Below are 17,003 nucleotides of genomic sequence, written 5' to 3'. Positions count from 1 at the left end.
TAAATATTTTGAAACACCCTTTATATATATATACATATATATATATATATATATATATATATATATATATATGTATATATATATATATATATATATATATATATATATATATATATATATATATATATATATATATATATATGTTTAAGTACTATACACACAAAGAACTTCTATATGAAACAAGTAAGAAAAGGTAAATATACTTTCCTATCACTAAGAAATACTTGTGGGACTCTTATCAAAATAAGCAAAATAAGCAAATTAAAGTTAATAGACTAATTATAAAACTGCAGGAGCCATTATCCAAAAAATAAACAACAAAAAACAACCAACAGATTTTAATACTGAAATGAATGAGCGCATTATTAAATTAAAATATATCCAGCTATAAGTATATGATATAATATCCAGATTAGAATATATCTCGATTTGTACGAAAATTTTTGGGAGATACTTAATTATACCAAGTTACTTAGGGCTCTATAATATGGAAAGAGCCCCACTAGCTCTGGATGATTTATTACCCAAAAAATTAAGTATATAAATTATACATACATATGTACATCATGGCACGTAACTACCCAGTCACTTCGTGCAAAAAAATCTCTTATAAAGTAGAACGGTTTATCAAATAAATATTCTTTGAGTAGTTTTTGACGTTGTGTTTGATTATTAATTTTTTTATTAACTAAGGTAAATTATTGTAAAGAAATGGACCAGCATAGTAGGGGGAATTTTTAAAATTAACATGATTAAATTTCTTTAATGGATTTGGTCTGATATTTCCGTAAAATATGAATGGAGATCACTATTCTTTTTAAACGATTCATTCTTTTCATGTTTCATGAACGCAATCTTCAACGCATATAAATATAGCAGATATAACTAAGTTTTGTTTAACTTTTTACATATGTACCTAATCTATGTGTAATTCATGTTAGAATCTATAATTGTGACCAAATATTTCGTATGTGACACTGTACTATTTATTTTAATTAAAAAAATGTTTAAGTGCTTCTTATCTCAATATATTTAAAATTTATGATCATGGTCTTTTTCAAATTCACGACTAAACCATTTCTATCGCACCAATTTTTGAATAACCTAAATATATCTCTTATTTTACCAATCACTTGATCCAACAATCCCGTGAACAACATCATGCTGATGTCATCGGTATACATGAATCATAATATACTAATAGTATAATATAATACTAATACTTTCTGACCTTTAAAACACTTCGGCAAGTCATTTACATACGAAAGAAAAAGTAACGGATCGAGTATCCCTTTCGAAGAGTTTCTAGGTTAGTGCGAAAATTATCAGACTATATATTCATAAGAGAAATAAGTTTTGAGTCCGATATCTGAGATAAGGAAATGTTGAGACTACTTGTACAACAGTCACGTTAATGAGATTATGCAAAAAAGCTTAGGGTAAATAGCGACATATTTACTGACGATTTATTAATAAACAATTATTCACATACCCTTCACTACTTATTTATAGTATGCTCAGGAAACTCATTTTACTGTAACAACCTACACCACAACAAACATTTTCTATAAGAACTTATCACAGCTTCTCTTTAGTACGTAATAAAGGTTTGATAAAGTTAATTATTTTGCTAAAAGAAAAATGTTTACTAATTTTGAATTTGAATTGAATGTTTTGAATGTTTTAATTAATTATTGACCAAATGTCGTCTGTATTTCTTAAACAACCTTCACAAATGATGACCTGTGATTTCTCGTAGTTTTGTTAACAAAATAATTTAATTTCTGTGTCAAAAAGATTAAACTGCTTTTGATAACTTTATTATTCAGATTTTTTAGCATCCATTTGGGAAAACACCAGTAACGAAAAAACAGAAAGCAAAAACAAAAATTCAAATATATATATATATATATATATATATATATATATATATATATATATATATATATATATATATATATATATATATTGTTATGGATCAGTTTATCAATCAGAAATAAAATAAAGAGTTTCTTTATTATTTTAATATACCGCGGGCATATAAGTTAAAATACAACCCTGTACTTATTTGTAATAGTTAGAATAAGAGAAGACATTGTTCCGTGACGGAACAGTTTTTCCTTGCTGAGTGCAAGACTGAGTGAATAGTGAAAGGACAATGGAACCCGTATAATTTTATAGATTTAAGAATAAACTTGTAATTGTATTTTGCGGTGTGCATTTTTCGAAAGTAAATAAGAATTAGATTTAGATATGAGATAACAAGAATTTGGAAACTTATTTCTGTTGAAAAAGGCAAAATTGTTAATGGTTTCTGAAAAGTAATTTGAGTGAAAGTAGTTTATTTGTTTTAAATATTATGTTGGAAATTTTCTAAATCTAAAATAAGTGGGAAAGATGAATGCTTATGATTGGTTAAAAAGGAATGATGGGGAATGAGAGAGTTGAGAAGTTTGTCTGGGAAGATTGAAAATTATTATTATGTTACCGGCAGACCAGAAGAGAAGACGTGTTTTCGCGTAGTCAATCTGAGTACCAGTGTTTTCGTTTGTTAGTGAAAAAGGTGGAAGCTGAGAGCAGATCAAAATTGAGAAGATTAATACCTCTTTTGAGTCTGCATAGTCCATGAGATATAATTGAGAAAGAAAGGAGAATTTGTGAGTAAAGAGTACCGGTCAAAAGAGGTTTGAGCTTGTGTTTTTCGGAGAAGTAGTTTGCTGGTATGCGGTTTGGATCGATGGTGAGAACGGGAAAGATTTGATGGTAGCCGGACATAATCAATCAAGAAAAGAACTGTGGTTTGATCGAGAGGAGACATCATTGGTGTAAAAAAATTAAGGTCAGTCAAATAATTTGAATGAGAGAAAATTTTAAGATATTCTAAAGATAAAACCAAATATAAGCATACGAACTAAGATTCCAAGTTTCAAAGAGTTATTTTTTTTGTGAATAAATTATATTTTTATATGGTCATTTTTTTTAGTAGATATTATTATAAAACAGATCAATAGATAGTTTGTAATTAAAATTAAATTTAGAGTATAGGAGTTTGTTGGGAAAGATAATTGCCCACAAAAGTTATTTATTAATATTCATCGTATTGCTCAATGAAAATAAATAATAATTTGTGTGCATATTTATGTTGTTTTAATGTTAGTTCCGTTTCCTGTTCTATCCCGATTATGAGCAACTAGGAGATACTGAACCCACTAGAAGAGATATATAAAGTAAACTGATTAAAGTAAAATTAAAAAGGCACCCTGAGTCATTTTAATAGTAATTGATTTGTATGACTCTGCATAAATTAGTGAATTAATTAAATAATTGGATTAATTAAATTAGTGTTAATTAATAATAAAACATCATAAAGCAGATCACAACAACATGGCGAGCCAACGTGGGGCTTAAAAGTATCTCTAGTTGTAAATTTGAAGGATCAGAAACGGAAAACAGGTGATTGAGAGAATTTGTTTGCCCGTCGGAAAGAATTTGATATATTTATTTGAAAATTTATGAAATTATTTGAGTTATTTTATCTAGGTACAATTTTACATTTATTCTATTTTTAATTGATTTAATTTTTTGATGAATTTAAAATTTATGTGATAAATTGATAATATTTGGGGGAGAAATATTTGTCGTGTTCTGCAACATAGAGAGTGTTGTAAAATTTCACATTTGGCGGGGACAAAAAACAGTAACAAAAAGAAACAACATGTCGACCACAAGGAGTCAAAGCAAAATGCAAGAAAGAAACGAGGATAACAAATTAGAAGAAACAAATGTTGAAGAAGGATCGGATAATGAAGGAAATGCTACAATAATGGAGGAAAGAGAAGAAACAGGGATGTTAGAAAAATTATTAGCAATGATGCAAATACAGACACAAACAATAGAGAAAAACCAAAAAGAAACAAAAATAACAATGGATAGAAATCAACAAGAAACAAAACAAACAATGAGCAATATAGAGCAGCGTCTGGAAAACTATAAACAGGAAATTAAAGGATGTGTTGAGGGGATAAAGAAAGAACTGATACAACAAATAGAAGAGATCAATGAAATTAAAAATGATATGAAAGAACAAGAAATGAGAATTAAAGATAATTTGGAGGAATTAGAAAAACAAATTAAGGATATCAGAAAACAACGAGAGACGGGAGACAGGAGAGAAGTACTCATCCAAAGTCCGGGTGACATAAAAATACAGTTTGGCGGGGACGTAAAAAAATTACACCCAGTAATTTTCATCAACAATTTAAAAAAGAAAGTACGACATATCGGTAATTTCGAAACAGCAAAGGAAACGATAAGGAACCATCTTAAAGATGAGGCAAGTTTATGGTTTGATAGCAAAGAAGAAGAATTGCAAAATTGGCAAACATTTGAACAAAAATTTCTGAATTATTTCTGGGGGAAAATACAACAGATAGAGATAAACAAGGAATTACAAAATGGGAGATACCAGGATAGTATAGGTATATCAGAAAAAACATATGCCCTACAACTGTACAACAATGCAAGACACTTACATTACAACTATTCGTCCGAACAGCTAGTGGAACTAATAGCCAGACATTTTGAAGACACCTTAGAAGATCACATAACTCTACAAAACTACAAATATATTGACAGTTTATGTCAATTCTTACAAATACAAGAAGCAAAATTAAGAGAAAGAAAAATGAGGAGAACGCAAGAAAATTATAGACAACGAGAAAATCAAGACTATAGAGATAGATGACAAAACTTTAGGAGAGAGTACACAAGAAGAGAATTTGTCCCGAGGAGGGAAAACGAAAGTAGAGACAACGGAAGAGTAAACTATGAACAAAGAAATCGGCAATGGAACGAAAACAGATATCGAGAGAACCAGAATAGAAACAACACTCGCACATATCAGGAAAACCGAAATAATAATAGAACGAATGAACCGGAAAATCGCGGAAACCGATACGGGTCCGAGAGACCAAGAGAAAATAGAAGAGCGGTCAACAACACACACATAGAGGAATGTGAGGATGAGAGACAAAGCGACAGAAGTAGAAGCGAACAAGAACAGCAAGCGTCTTTTCACGAAGGCGCTCACTAAAGACAAAGAAACAAACAGGAATTTTTTGTCACCCGAAGGAATTTATTAAATTGGCAGAAAATAAGGACAAAACAAGTGTAGCAAATTTGAAATTTGTAGATGGTTTTATCAACGAGACACCGATTAAAATTATGATTGATACTGGATCGGAAATTACACTGATCAACAGAAAACTAATAGAGGAAGTTAATTTAACGAATTTGATTTACAAAATTCCCAAGGTAAATTTAGTGGGCGCAAATAAACGGACTTTGGCAACGATAAATAAAGGAATACGAATTGGATAAGAAATACGGAAAAAAGGAATACGGAGTACGATTGGATAAGAAATTTTATGCACTACAATGTGTTGTGATGCCAAACATGTCGCATGATATGATCGTAGGAGTGGATGAATTGGCAGAAAAACATGTGGTGATAGATTTCAAAAATAACACGATGAAAATCACAGAGGAAAAAGAAGAAGAACAGGACAGTAAGGAAATGGAAAAGGAAAATGAGAAACGGAAAATTGATTTAGATAAAGAACAAACGGTGGAAATGAATTTGCCAATGAAGCAAGGACAGAGAAGAAAGAGGAGATTGGCAAAAGAAAGTGAAAAGTGGGTTTCCTCAAAAGAAGAGATGAGCCCAGAAGAAAAAAAAGAAGAAAGATTAACAAAAGAAGACGAAAAAGGTACAATTGAAACAGTGGTATTTGAAGAAGTATGCGAAATGGAGGAGGCAGAATACTAGATAAATATGTGCAAAGAAATTGAGGAAAAAGAAAGAAAATTGATATGTGGAGAAGAAAAGGAAAAGGAATTGCGTGTAATATTGAGAAAGTATGAAGATTTAATAAATGAAGAAAACAGAGTAGCCAAAAAGTATGAACATTCATTTGAGGTTAAAGACTTAGGAAATTTTCGATCGAAAACTTATCCGAACCCATATAAATACCGACAGGAGGTGAAAGGAGAAATTAACAAAATGTTAGAAGATCAAATCATAGAGAGATGTGACTCGCCGTACATCAACCCAATCGAGATTGTGAAAAAAAGCAGTGGAGAATTGAGGCTCTGTTTGGATGCCCGGAATATAAATCAACACACGGTATCTCAATATGAATCACCTCTCAACATCGAAGCTATTTTTGGGAGAATTACGGGAACACACATGTTTTCTAAAATTGATTTGAAACATAGTTTTTGGTTAATACCGTTAGCAGAAAGATGTAGAAATTACACCGCTTTCTCAATCGATGGTATTGTATAACGATTTAAAGTAGTACCTTTTGGATTACAAAGTGCGTGTGCAGCATTGGTAAGAGCTCTCCATACAATATTAAATAAATATGAAGATTTCATAGTGCACTACATCGACGACTTACTCATTTTTTCACCAGATACATCAAGTCATTTGGAACACATAAAGATTATTTTGGGAGAATTGGACAAGGCCGGATTAAAACAATATTGAAAAATGTCAATTTTTTCAAAAAGAAGTGATATATTTGGGATTTAAATTGGACACACAAACAGTTAGTTTAGCCGAGGACCGGGTAAAACTCATAGATGAATACCCAAGACCAACGAATTTAAAAACATTGAGAGGTTTTCTCGGGACGATCAACTATTTTAAAAAACTAATTCCTGATTTAAGCCAGAAGGAAATTCCTCTGATCAAATTATTGAAGAAGGGTGTTAAATGGAATTGGAAAGAAGAACAAGAGAAAGCCTTTCAAATTTTAAAAGAGGAATTCTCGAAAGGAACGAAAATATATCATCCCATGTACAATTTGCCTTTCATACTACGAACTGATGCATCCGTACAAAAATTTGCGGGAGTTTTGTCGCAAATACAAAACAATCAAGAAGTGCCGATTTGTTTTATTTCCCGGGTGACAAAAACACAAGAAAGAAAATACAGTGTGACTGAACTAGAGTTTGCTAGCGTACTTTTCTGTGTAAATAAGTTAAGATTTTATCTGTTGGGAGCAAAATTCACAATCGAAACTGATCATGCAGCTTTGGTACATATAATGAAAAATTGTCTGGTTAACAATCGTATACATAGAGGCATTTTGTTACTACAGGAGTATGACTTTGAGTTTCGATATATAAAAGGAAAAGACAACATTATAGCTGAAGCTCTCACAAGGGATGAAGACTCGGGGAAAAAGGAAGTAATTGCTTTTCATGTAGGACTGAACATTTTGACACAAGAGGAAGGTGTATTTTTGTTAAACGAAATTAGAACAAATCAAGAAGACCTGGAAGAAAGAGATAAAAAAAAGAGCGGAGAGTGAAAACGGTATATTTTTCAAACGAATTGATGGAAAGGAACTATACGTAATAACACAGACATTGGCAGAAAGGATCATACAGAAATTACACGAGGACAATGGACATATTGGCAGCAGGAAGGTTTGGCTGGTTTTTCGCGAAAACTATATATGCCGAAAAGATTACCGGATTGCAAAAGAAGTTACCCAAAGATGTGAAACATGTCAAAAATATAAAAGCAGAAATTTCCGAAATGAAAATGTGGCTAAAAATATTGTATCCCACCAAAAATTAGACATTGTAGCAATAGATATTTTAAGTGATCTAATAATGACCACGCAGAGGAACAAACATATTTTGGTGATGGTAGATATTTTTTCGAAATATGTAAAGCTATACACATGCCGTACGACAAAGGGGGAAGAAATTGTGAGAAAAATAGACAATTTTATAGCCACCGTAGGAACACCAAGGAAAATTCTTTTAGACAATGCTACGTATTTCCGGAGTGACCGATTCAAGAGACAGTTGCAAGACAGGGGAACAGGGACAAATTTTGTCAGTATCCGACATCCTAAAAGTAATCCGTCAGAACGTTTTATACAAGAGACTACAAAATTCCTCCGCATTGCTGCCATTGGACAACATCGACGATGGGATAGGAAAGTGGCAGAAATCGAAAACTACTTGAACACCACTCCAAGTACGGTGACAAAAGAGACGCCGGAATATGTCATGAAGGGTACTACGCCAGTACGGCCATGGGAAGAACCGGAGCAGAGAGAGTATCAAATAGTATTGGAAACTGTTCGAAGGAGGCTGCAGCGCAGTAATGAAAAATATCTCCAAAGGCAAATCCAGAATAGAAAACGAAGACCAGTGACTTTCCAAAAGGGAGAAAAGGTGCTTGTAAGGGCGTTACGAGTATCAAATCTCACGGGGGACGTGTGTGCAAAGCTAATGCCTATTTTCGAGGGTCCATACATCATACAAAATGAAAATGGAATAAACAGCGATGTTCTTAGACATGTAGAATCCGAAAAGATACGAGGAGTTTACAATATCCAGGATGTGTACAAATACCATGAATAAAAATAGTATAGATTTTAAGATGGAGTAATAAAAATTTAGGATAGGATAAAATGACTACAAAAGAAAAATTTTGTGTTGAGAGAAAATAATATTTTTTTTGGTTACACTTAAAAAAAAAAAGAAAATTTGTATCTCAAAACAAGGCGGGGATTTGTTATGGATCAGTTTATCAATCAGAAATAAAATAAAGGGTTTTTTTATTATTTTAATATACCGCGGGCATATAAGTTAAAATACAACCCTGTACTTATTTGTAATAGTTAGAATAAGAGAAGACATTGTTCCGTGACGGAACAGTTTTTCCTTGAAAGGCTGAGTGAATAGTGAAAGGACAATGGAACCCGTATAATTTTATAGATTTAAGAATAAACTTGTAATTGTATTTTGCGGTGGGCATTTTTCGAAAGTAAATAAGAATTAGATTTAGATATGAGATAACAAGAATTTGGAAACTTATTTCTGTTGAAAAAGGCAAAATTGTTAATGGTTTCTGAAAAGTAATTTGAGTGAAAGTAGTTTATTTGTTTTAAATATTATGTTGGAAATTTTCTAAATCTAAAATAAGTGGGAAAGATGAATGCTTATGATTGGTTAAAAAGGAATGATGGGGAATGAGAGAGTTGAGAAGTTTGTCTGGGGAGATTGAAAATTATTATTATGTTACAGGCAGACCAGAAGAGAAGATGTGTTTTCGCGTAGTCAATCTGAGTACCAGTGTTTTCGTTTGTTAGTGAAAAAGGTGGAAGCTGAGAGCAGATCAAAATTGAGAAGATTAATACCTCTTGTGAGTCTGCATAGTCCACGAGATATAATTGAGAAAGAAAGGAGAATTTGTGAGTAAAGAGTACCGGTCAAAAGAGGTTTGAGCTTGTGTTTTTCGGAGGAGTAGTTTGCTGGTATGCGGTTTGGATCGATGGTGAGAACGGGAAAGATTTGATGGTAGCCGGACATAATCAATCAAGGAAAGAACTGTGGTTTGATCGAGAGGAGACATCATTGGTGTAAAAAAATAAAGGTCAGTCAAATAATTTGAATGAGAGAAAATTTTAAGATATTCTAAAGATAAAACCAAATATAAGCCTACGAACTAAGATTCCAAGTTTCAAAGAGTTATTTTTTTGTGAATAAATTATATTTTTATATGGTCATTTTTTTTAGTAGATATTATTATAAAACAGATCAATAGATAGTTTGTAATTAAAATTAAATTTAGAGTATAGGAGTTTGTTGGGAAAGATAATTGCCCACAAAAGTTATTTATTAATATTCATCGTATTGCTTAATGAAAATAAATAATAATTTGTGTGCATATTTATGTTGTTTTAATGTTAGTTCCGTTTCCTGTTCTATCCCGATTAGGAGCAACTAGGAGATACTGAACCCACTAGAAGAGATATATAAAGTAAACTGATTAAAGTAAAATTAAAAAGGCACCCTGAGTCATTTTAATAGTAATTGATTTGTATGACTCTGCATAAATTAGTGAATTAATTAAATAATTGGATTAATTAAATTAGTGTTAATTAATAATAAAACATCATAAAGCAGATCACAACAATATATATATATATATATATATATATATATATATATATATATATATATAATATATATATATATATATATATATATATATATATATATATATATATATATATATATATATATATATATATATATTTAACGTGATTATTTCGACCAAAAAACAATTTATAAACATGTTGGATATATCGGGTATGTCGACTATATTAAATAAAAATCTTTGTTTTTTCTAAAGCTCAATATTTCGCCATTTATTTAATAGCTTCATCGGGAGTAACTGTAAAAAACAAACATTTCAAAAACACTGACGTACACTAGATTTACAATACTTACAGAAATTAAAAGATTATACACATAAATAAAATTGAATGCATGTTAAAATTTAAAATATCTTTAAGTATATATATATATATATATATATATATATATATATATATATATATATGTATATATATATATATATATATATATATATATATATATATATATATATATATATATATATATATATATATGCTATATGAGAAAATATTAACCTTGAACTAGCTTAAGTTCGCCGACTTCAGATTTCATCATCTCATTCCCATAGAAACCGCTGAGCACGCAGTAGAAGAACTTTGTACGAACCGTTGGTTCACCAATCGTTGGAACACTTCATACCAAATCTATAAATTACCATTTTCAGATGCCGGGACCACTCTTAGCTGCAACTTCGACCAGTCCAGTTATTGTAGTCATTTTAAATTAATTTAATTTTGTACTATTTAATGTGTAACAAATAAAGTTCTTTTTTAAAAAGTCAAGTACGTGATTAGTGATCTAATAATTGGCGCAAAGTCAGTAGGATCCGGTTAACGTTGCTAGAACACGTGTATACTCACTGGCAGCGGCGGAATCCCATCCCTTAACGGAACAAAGAATCTACGGAAGTCCTCACTCCTGTAATCTACGGAAGGAATACCTACTGAAGCCCCTGGTAGCTGAGCAGAGAGAACACGGCGTCCCGATGTTCTTTTTTATGTAAGTGGATTTTAAATCATCTCGTTAATAATTTTGTTATAATAATTTACGAATTTGACTATACTCCAAGTCAATTAATCAAGATGCATAAAAAAATACAAGTTGATTATCTAATATTTGAAATTATTGATAGTAACATATTTCTTTTATACTATTTTATACTGATATTTATTGACATATTTTTACTTGCTACATTTTTGGTATATTTTCTCTTGATATATTTTATACATTTTTATTGATATATTATTTGATATTTTTATTCTGATACATTTTTGCCCTTTATATACCCCCACATTTTTTTTCTCCCATATATACTGATACATTTTATATTTCTCCATACTTCTATTTTTCATTTTTGTTTAAAAATATCTCGAAAAATGCCCGAGACACGTTCCCAAACTCAACAAGAAATCTAACCATTAAAGCTTTCGGAAATATTTTCCCTTATCCCAGAATTTGAAGGCGATCCGATTTCTCTTTCTACATTTTTAGATGCATGCGACTGTGCTTTTAAGATGGCCACAGGCGATTAGAGCGTTCTATTAACGATTCACGTAAAAAATAAACTCAAAGGTAAAGCTGCAGAGCTTATTAATTCTAGAAAACCACTTTCTTATACAGAAATAAAACAATTACCAAATCTACATTTCGGAGACAGTAGAGACCTGACCTGATTAATACAAGACTTACAAAGACTAAGACAACTATCTAACTTTCTTTAACCGCTTACAAGTTCTGAGTGCAAAAATGCACGCCTCGATCCAAATATCAAATTTATTCCTAGATCAAAAAACCACTCAATGTGACTTAATCGATACCATGCCCCTAACACACTTTTAACCGGTTTAGAACCTCGTCTAGGACAAATTATTAGGGCTAGTAATCCAAAAGATCTTATTAAAGCAAGCAATCGAATTCGACGCGAACTTCAATTGTCATATTTTGAAGAACAAAAATCTAATTCTAGATCAACTATTCCTAAACCCTCTCAACCAATGAGAAGACCCTTATCTCAGTTTACAAAATGTACAAATTGTGGGCGTGTTGGTCATCTAAATACTGAATGCCGCTCTTCACGTTTCATACAGCCAAACCAAACTTTTTCCAGGCCCACGGTTACCAAAACCAATATAATAATGGACCTAACAACTATCAAAACAATCAGAACCCTAATAGGAATCAATATTCTTCCAATAATCCAAATTTCAACCAACAGAGACCTTCCTCAAAGTCAAAATCAAATCGTCCATCTGTTATTCAAAGAAACCCAAACTTCCAAAGGGCACATATTTTAAACGAATACCCTGATGAAATGACGACTAAATATTATACAAACGATTACTATTGTTACGTTGTCTCTGTGGGCTTTTAATAATATTGACGACCAGTTTCTTTTTAATATCTTTTATTAAATACCAACTAAACTTAATACATAATTATAATTAACGAACCATCTTTTTTTCCTCCTGTCCGCTGTCCATCTCCTTCACCTGTCACTCATGTTAAGGTAGGTTTACAAATATTAAGGTAGGTTCACATAACATAACATGCCCCTTTTTTTTACAAAAAAAACTAAACTATCCCAACAACCTAAATCTACCCGCAACACTACACTGCCGCATTATTCTTCAGAAAATGAAAACCTTTTTGGTCTATTTACAATTCGACCACTCCTGGTACAAAACTGATTACTTACATTTAGTATATGTGACCTATTTAAGCTAACATTTAAATTGTCATAACTTTGATTTGAAATTGATGTATCGTTGTTCATATTTGGAGCCTCATACAAATTGGAACTAGCTGCTGTACTATTTTCATGCTTAACTATCACCTCACTATTTTGTCTACTAATTGTACTGGCAGGCTTTAATATGTGTTGTCTGTTCCTACGATAATGTACACCTTCAGGTGTTCTGACGACATATGATCTTGGAAAAGGACCTATTTCTATCACAGTAGCTGGTAACCACGGTGATGATGGAACCTTTTTATAAAATACATTTTCTCCAACAAACAGATTCGGTAAGTTTCTAGCTGACCTATCATGATATTCTTTTACTTTCCTTTCTTTTTCCTTAATAAATTTGTTATATTCGTCCCTATCAATTGTTTTTGTACGGTATGAGTATTTTTTCACTAACAGGTAATTTCATTCTTAAATTACGTGACATTAATAACTGAACTGGAGAATAACCACATTCTAACGTTGTATTTCTGTATTGCAACATTCCCTGATATGGATCAGAACCTGACTCTATACACTTATTAAAAATATTCTTCACAGTTTGAACTGTCCTCTTTACCAAACCATTACTTTTTGGATAAAAAGGACTAGAACTTTGATAAGTAATGTCCCAATCTACTAAAAATGACTGAAACGCTTTTGATGAGAATGGGGGACCATTATCAGACATTAAGATCAATGGTATTCCATGTCTCGCAAATATAGACTTCATTGTACTAATTACCTCTTTTGCTGAAGTATTATTTAAAGGCGCTATTTCAAAGTATTTAGAATAATAATCTACTAATAATATATATGTGACTTTACTATAATAAAAAAAATCAACACCAAATTTCTGCCAAGGCGAAGTTGGTATTTCATGTGGTAATAGTTGTTCTGGACTATTTGATCTATGATATTTAATACATACTGGACACTGTTCAACTTTATTCTTTATATCTACTGTCATGCCTGGCCAAAAAACTACTGTACGTGCTTGTCGAATACATTTTTCATATCCTAAATGACCTTCATGAATTATTTCTAATATAACTTGACGCAATGACTCAGGAATTATTATTTGATTTCCTCTAAAGACTAATCCATCCACAACATGTATTTCATGATTGAAATTGTAATACGGTTTAACCTCCGTTTCCAATTTATTTTTCGAACTTGGCCAACCTTCATTATAATATCTGATTATTGACTGTAAAACTCTATCAGTTTTGGTTGCTGCCTGTATTTCCATTAATTTCTTTGAAGACACAGCTAAATTGTTAACTAATAAACTTCCATGTATACGTAACTCTTCATCTCCACTATCAGTATTATCTGGACCTTCTACTGGTGCCCTACTTAATGTATCCGCGATGAGAAAAGAAATTTTCCTGGAGTATAGCTAACTTCTAAATCATAAAGCTGTAAGTTTAGCATCATCCTTTGCAAACGTGCTGGAACCTCAGATAATGGTTTTTTAAAAAGACTGACTAATGGTTTATGATCTGTTTTAACTTGAACTTTTCTACCATAAATGTATTGTTTAAATCTAGTACATCCGAACTGGATTGCATATAACTCTTTCTCTATTTGTGCATAATTTGACTGAGCCTGTGACAAAGATTTAGATGCATATGCTATAGGTTTTTTGTTATGTAAAATCACTGCACCAACTGCAAATTGTGAACTATCAACTGATAATGTTAAAGGTAAATTGTTATTAAAATATGCTAGTACTGGCGTTTGACTAATCATTTCTTTAAGCGACTCAAATTCTCTTTCATGCTCTTCTGTCCAATGAAAACTAATATTTTATTTCAATAACAACCTTAAATTTTTTGTACGCTCTGCTAAATTATCTATGTACTCACCTAAATAATTAATCATTCCCAAAAATCTTCTAATATCAGCTACATTGTTAGGAATAGACATTTGACAAATTGCACTTACTTTACTAGAATCTGGACATATGCCTTCTGCACTAAAAATATGACCCAAATATTTTATATCTGATAATAGAAATTTGCATTTGTCCATATTGAATTTTAAATTGAATTGTTTTGCCCTTTCTAGTACTAGTTCTAGTATTGTATTGTGACCTTCCAAAGTTTCACTATAAATTAAAATATCATCTATATATAAACAAACTCCTTCTATGTCTCCTACTATTTCATTCATTACTTTATGAAAAATCTCAGTAGCGCAGCTTATACCGTAAGGTAATCTTGTAAATCTAAACCTTCCAAAGGGTGTATTAAATGTGCATAGCTTAGAACTCTCTAAATCTAATGGTATCATCCAAAACCCTGACTGTGCATCTAGTGTTGAAAAATATTTTGCTTTTGCTAATTTTGACCTAACCTCATTAAATGTTGGTATAGGATAATGACATCTTTTTATAGCTTTGTTTAAATTACGGAGATCCAGACAAACTCTCAAACTTTTATTACTTTTTTCGACTAAGACTATTGAATTTACCCATTCACTTGCTTCATTGACTTTTTCTATTACTCCCGTAGACAACATTCTGTTTAATTCTTCTTTTAATTTATCATGTAAAGAAAAAGGTATTCTTCTTGGCGGTTCTATTATAAGTTTAATATTTTTATCAATTTCAAGTGACATACATTAGGTAGACAACCTAGACCAGTAAAAACTTGTTTATTTTTCTCTATTATAGACTCATGACTTACTAGACCAACTCTTTTAATTAATTTTAATTTATGACAAGTATCTAGACCCAAAATTGTTTGACACTCCAAATTCACAATAATGAACTCAATACTTTCTAACCTATTCTCAATTTCACATAACAAATTTACTTTTCCTACTATAGGTATGACATCATTTGAAAAAGACTAAATTTATACAAGTAGGTACCAGTTCTAACTTTTCTACATTAACCTCATTAAAAATTTTTATTGACATCACATTAGCTTGTGCACCTGTATCTAAATAACATACTACATTTATTTTATTGATTCTGACTACAATTGACCAATTCTGATTAATACTATTCTGACTAATAGTTTTAATAACAAAACATAGATCATTTCCATTATTAGATCATTGTACTGCACTTTCTCTTAAATTTATTTTATTTACTCTTTTAGTTTGACAACATTTTGTATAATGACCTTGTTTTTTACAATAATGACAAATATCTACTAATACTGGACATTTATTTCTATGGTTTTCACCACATCTTTGACAAACTTTTCTTACCACTTGATTATTTTCACTATTCCTACTCTGATTTGCATATCTATTATATCTTGATTTAAAATTCTGACTCGTTACCTGACTTTGACTGTTTGTGTTCGTACCATCTATGTTGTACCTTTGACTATCATCATTTCTCCAACTTGGACCTGGGACTTTATTTCTATACCTTGAATGATTTGAATTGTGACTCTTGTAACTATTATTTTGGTAAAAATTCGGACCTGGACCATCTTTATTCTTCTCTACTTTGTATACCACTGCTTCTGAATTTTTATTTAACTGTTGTGCTTGCATTTGAGTTGTAATTATATTTTGAGCAGTTTGTAATACCTTTTCTGTCTTCAGATCTACTTCTTGCAATAGTTTTTGCTTAATTGAATGGTATTTAGGATTTAAACCAATAATGAGCATGTCACACACCAAACTTTCTTTTAAAATTCCTAACTCACATGTTAAACTCAAATAGGGTTACAGTATTTTTCAAATTTCCCTACAACTTCTTGAAATGTTACAGTATCCATGTTAACCTCAAATGACTTGTAAATATTTCTTGCATCTGTACCAATATAGTGCAATAATAAAGCTACTTTTCTCGCATCGTTTTCTTCCTCTAAACCTGTGGCCCTCAAAAATATTTTGAGATTTATGCTCCACTCTCCCCAGTTGTGTGCCAAATTTCCTTGCATTTACAATGGTTGGATTTCATTTCCTATTACGTTACTTTTTATTTTTACAACGACAGGTTGATTCTGCTCTATAGAATCTTGTTCCGACATGGTTGAACTTTATCTTTTGACCGTTTTTAATTAAATTTCTTTTAAAACCAACCAGACCACCACGTGCTGGTGGACCATGTTTCGACTTTTTTTTTATGACTATTATAATACTCGTTGCTATAATCTGACCTGAATTTTTACTTCTGACACCATGTTACGTTGTCTCTGTGGGATTTTAATAATATTAACGACCAGTTTCTTTTTAATATCTTTTATTAAATACCAACTAAACTTAATATATAATTATAATTAACGAGCCATCTTTT

The 17,003-nt window shown here is 31.1% G+C and overlaps 1 protein-coding gene across 2 annotated transcripts in view; it reads right to left on the bottom strand.

Annotated features, from left to right (window-relative positions):
* LOC140450155 (sensory neuron membrane protein 2-like) overlaps nt 1–1,634 on the bottom strand; it is a 383,672-nt gene extending 382,038 nt beyond the window's left edge. The window contains exon 1 of one of the 2 annotated variants that reach the window (XM_072543601.1): nt 1,493–1,634. The gene's annotated coding sequence lies outside the window, so the exon portion shown is untranslated. The remainder of the gene's footprint in view (nt 1–1,492) is intronic. The other variant, XM_072543602.1, reaches the window with a different exon arrangement.
* Nucleotides 1,635–17,003: the final 15,369 nt, after the last annotated feature.

Source organism: Diabrotica undecimpunctata, chromosome 9, assembly GCF_040954645.1.
Source record: "Diabrotica undecimpunctata isolate CICGRU chromosome 9, icDiaUnde3, whole genome shotgun sequence".
NCBI classification, from domain to species: Eukaryota; Metazoa; Arthropoda; class Insecta; order Coleoptera; family Chrysomelidae; genus Diabrotica; species Diabrotica undecimpunctata.
This window is presented reverse-complemented; position numbering and strand designations above follow the sequence as displayed.